Source organism: Arvicola amphibius, chromosome 6 (genome assembly GCF_903992535.2).
Source record: "Arvicola amphibius chromosome 6, mArvAmp1.2, whole genome shotgun sequence".
Classification (NCBI taxonomy): Eukaryota; Metazoa; Chordata; class Mammalia; order Rodentia; family Cricetidae; genus Arvicola; species Arvicola amphibius.
The window spans coordinates 143,091,094-143,096,014 of NC_052052.2; the positions used below are offsets into that span (position 1 = coordinate 143,091,094).

At 44.1% G+C, this 4,921-nt stretch overlaps 1 non-coding gene across 1 annotated transcript; it reads left to right on the top strand.

Moving 5' to 3' along the window:
- The first annotated feature begins 2,571 nt into the window (after positions 1-2,571).
- On the top strand, positions 2,572-2,677 carry LOC119818209. The gene has a single exon (XR_005286094.1). It is a non-coding gene; the product is annotated as a U6 spliceosomal RNA (small nuclear RNA).
- Positions 2,678-4,921: the final 2,244 nt, after the last annotated feature.

Sequence of the window (4,921 nt, forward strand, 5' to 3'; positions counted from 1 at the left end):
GAGGATGTCTTTCAGCTGCTGAGGTGGCTTAGTGGGTGCTCACCACATGCTAACCTGGGTTGGGTACCTGGAATACACACAGTGGAATGAAAGGACTGACGCCTGCAAACTGTTCTCTGACCGCCACATACACGCTATGGTGTGTCTGTACACACACACACACACACACACACACACACACACAAACACACGCTAAATCAATGTAAAAGTAAGCCGTAGCGATGGCCCTACAGCTAGTGGGTAAGGTGTATAATAAACATGAAGAAGTTAATTTGCATCACCAGCCCCTGTGTACAAAGCCAGGTCTGCTGACACAGCAGGACGATCTCTGAGATTGGGGCCAGCCTGGTCACAAAGTGAGCTTCAGGACAGTCAAGGCAACACAGAGAACCCCAGTTTCAGGAAAAACAAAAAATAAAATAAAATAAAAAGTACTGGCTACTCTTCCATATTTCCAACACACCCAATAGCAGCTAACAACCATCTGTAAATCCAGTTCCTTGAGTGTTGATCTGATGCCCTCTCTGGCCTCCATGGGCACTGCACACACGTGGTACACAGACACATGCAGGCAAAATATCCACATGCAAAACAATTTTTTTAAAAACTGAAACAAACAAACAAGCAAACAACACAAAAACATAAAAGAACCTGCGTTTGTCTCAGTCAAGTTACCAAGGAAAAGCAGGATTACTTGGGAAATTGGTGCCATGGAGACCACTGCATATTTATGGTAATTCAGTAAACTCTGGCTTTGGGGAAAAACAGACATTTTTTTCTGCTTTTGATGCTCGGGACTCTAGTAAAGGCTTTGGCATAGTAACAAGAGAGACGACTCTTACAGAATAGCTTCCTCAAGGGTGGAAGGTGCCCCCTTCAGAGGGGACCAGCTGGAGAGTTGAACGGACGTGAACGTTCCTGTTTAATCTTTAGCGTGTATACGTGTTTTCCCACTGCTGACTCATCGGGGCCCCTTTCCTAGGAATGTTGACAGTGGCATGTGTCTACAGCTGCATTTGTTAGACACTGTATTCCAGCAGCAGCCACAAGGGGCAAATACCTGCTAGTCACTTTCCCATTGCTATGACAGAATAGTTAATGGAGTCGCTGGAAGGAAGGGTTTATTTTCGTTCCTGGTTTGAGCGGTCAGTCAGTCATCAGTCATGGTGTGGAAAGCACAGCCCCAGGAGCGGGAGGAGCTGGTCCCATTTTCTCCAGTCAGGAAGTAGAGAGAGATGAATGCTGATGTTGTTTGCTTTCTCTTTTTATTCAGTTCTGGACCCCAGCCCATGGGATGGTGCTGCATACATTCAAGGTAAGAAAGTGAACCATTCTGGAAATAACTTCACCGTCATCCCCAGAGCTGTGGTCCACAGCATTTCTAAAACCAGTCAACGCCGGGCAGTAGTGGCGTAAGCCCTCGGGAGGCAGCACTCAGGAGGAAGAGGCAGGCAAGATCTCTGTGAGTTCGAGGCCAGTCTGGTCTACAGAATTAGTTTCAGGATAGGCTCCAAAGCCACAGAGGAATCCTGTCTCGAAAAACAAAACAAAACAAACAAACAAACAAAAAACAAAACTAAATCCAGTCAAAGCTGAAGTGGTGTGTGTGTGTGTGTGTGTGTGTGTGTGTGTGTGTGTTATTATCTCAGCAAACCCTTTGGGGAAGGGATATGAGAATGAATATGGAAATTGCCTAAGATGACAAGCTCCATCCCCTGTATGTCCTCGAAACAACCAGCACGACTACCAAGTCTAGGACTTACTTGCTATCTGTAGAATTACCACGGTCTTAAGAAGATGGAAGTTTATGGAAACATTGCAAGGTTCCATCGAGGCCAAAGGCCATTGGCCGTAAACCAGCGCTCATGATCTTAAGAGCGTGACGGAAGTTGTTGCGTCAGGGAGTCCGTCTGGATGGCAGTTACAGACTCCCGTGGGGAGGTCAGATATTCCCATGACGTGGAGTCACGTGGGCAGTGGGTCAAGCCCTCGGGTCCCTGGCTTCTGCCACAGACCACACACAGAGCTCAGCGTGCCTGATCAAAGTCACTGTCGAAAATGCCGCCAAGTTCCCAGCCAACTCTCCGATTGCTGAGCAACCTATCTACAAGTTGAAAGAAACAAGCTATCTTCTCCCTAGAAATAATTAGGTGGGAAGCTATCGCAGGCTCAATGTCTGTGTCCCTCCATATTCCCCACATTCATGTACTGAAGCCCTAGCTCCTATTGTGACCGTATGCAGAGTCAGGAAGTCGTTAAAATCAAATGAGATTGCTAGGGTGGTGCTCTGAATTCAAAGAATTAGTGCCCTTAGAACAGCGGTTCCCAACCTTCCTGGTGCTGCGACCCTTTAATACAGCTCCTCACGTTGTGGTGACCCCCAACCATGAAATTATTTTGTCACTACTTCATTATGGTGATTTTGCTACTGTTATGAATCATAATGTAAATATCTGTAAATATCTGTTGTCTGGTGGTCTTAGGTGACTCCCGTGAAAGGGTCCTTTGACACCCCCAAAAGGTCACAACCCACAGTTTGAGAACCTCTGCCTTATAAGAACAGACACCAGAGTGCTGGCTTTGGCAGCACATATACTAAAATTAGAACGATACAGAGAAGATTAGCATGGCCCCGTGCAAAGATGACAGGCAAATTCGTGAAGCGTTCCATATTTTTTAATAAATTAAAAAAAAGAGAGAGACACAAGAGCGCTCACTCATCTCCTCTCTTTCCACCACACGAGGACATCTGCAAGCCAGAAAAAGAACCCTGGCCAGGAAGCAGAGCAGCCTGAGCCCCATGCTCAGACTTCCTAAGGCCTGAAACATACTTCTGACATTCATGCTGTCGTGGATTCAGGCAGTGACGTTTAGTACAGCAGGCTTCACAGGGCCCATAGACTCCATGCAAAAGCATTGTATGGAAAGGGTGTAGAAGCTTTAAAGGGTCCAGTTTCCGTCCACTCTCTTCCTACAACTGGTCTGCCTCAGGATGTGAGTGACGGGCGATTGGGTTCCCTTTGCTCCAGGCCTTCCACATGTAGTCAGGAGAGAGTCCCCATTTCCCAAGAGAAAGGCACCTCTCCTGCCCAGCTAAGAGGGTTACACTGTCCCCGGATGCTCTTTGAAATATTCCTGTAGGCGTTTAGACAAATTAGGTCTCTCACCACTGAGTACAAATCCCTTGGCATCTTTGATGTCTATGTTTTTGTTTTCAAATCAACATGGGGTGTCATGATGTAGATCATGGTAAGTTAATCGCTGTTAGAACTAGTATATGTGTGTATATATATATATATATATATATGTATATATGTATGTATTATTCATAGCAAGTTATTAGATTGGACTGACTTTCTGCACTAGGTTCAACATACCAAACCAATATGTAGAGCTATGAATTTCCACTCCTGGAAATTCTGTGGTACCTCTCTCTCTGATTTGCTTATCTGACCTTCCAAGAAGTCAAAAGAGAATGAGAAATAATAACTGTATCCATAAGCAGGACAGTTTTAACCAGTATAATAAAAATTCTCATTTGCTCTAACCTTGACCAGAAAAGTAACTTTGAAGTCATTCCTATGCTTTTGGCTCTTTACTTTGGTTTTTCCCTTCCACATCCAGCCTATCCTTGCTGTTTTTGGTGCCCAAGCAAACCTCACGTGCTCAGCTCATTATGTGGTGTTACCCGACTCTAAAATAGCTAAGAAAAGAGAGTGAAGAAGGGCTTTAATTTATTGATCTTTAAATGCAGGGCAAGATTCCCTTTTCTCGGGTAACTTTCAGCATTTTACAGGCTTTTAACATATGACTCAGGAGTTCAAGAAATTGACCAGCATTGCTATGGTACAGCAACATATACTTAATTATCCATAATACTTTAACATAAATTAATTATATATAATAATGGGCTTCATTTTGGCATGTATATAATGTATGTTGGTCATATTTGCTATCCATTACCCTCTCTTATCTCATCCTAGTCTCAATGATCCCTTTCCTATTTCCAGTGAATCCCCCTTCTACTTTTAGTGTGACTTGATAGGTTGACTTGAGGTTATTTATATGAACATGAATGAAGGGTTATTTAGAGACATAGTTAGAGAACATCTTACTTGTGGCTACACCACTAAAGAAAATGCTATAAGAAAGTAATGTCTATTCCCACCTACTTATGTGGTCACGTGTTCTTATAACTTCTGTCTATAAAGAAAAACAAATGTTAGGAATGAAGCAGGGTTGAATTCCATGTTTTTCTTGCTACAAGTAATACTCACCTGTAGATGTATGAACTAATGGAGGAATACAAGAAAGGCCCCATGGATCCATGTAGGACCTCACGTGAATTCCAGACTTTTCTTTATGACCACATGGATACTGACACATCTCCAATTCCCTCTGAAGTTAGTGGTTGTCATAGAACTCTGTGGTAGGCTCTTTAGAAGGACAGAACTGACAGTGTGGGTCGGGGGCACACTAGATTGGCATGTATATATAAGACAGTCTATGTAGCCCAGCAATAACTGTCTTGCACTGGAGAGCCTGAGAACCTGGTGGTCTCTCAGTCCGTGAGACTGTAAGTCTCCTTTATGCTTGTCACCCATTACCATCTTGAGAATCTGTAGAAAGCACCCGCTCACAGAAAGGCCCTCGGCGGATACCAGTGTCACATCCATGGGCTTCCCAGTCTCTAGAGCTGAGTAATATTCTCGATGAATCTCCCAGTATGTGTGATCCATGTGCAGCAAGTAGGCTCTTCCCTTTGCCTCAAGATATTGACAACAGTTAAGAACCCTTCTTGCTGTTGCTGTTGCTGTTGCCATTGTCTTTTGTTTGTCTGGTTTTTCTTTTGAGACAGGATTTCATGGAACCCAGACTGGCCTGGAACGCATTATATGTTGGAGGCTGGCTCTGAACTCCT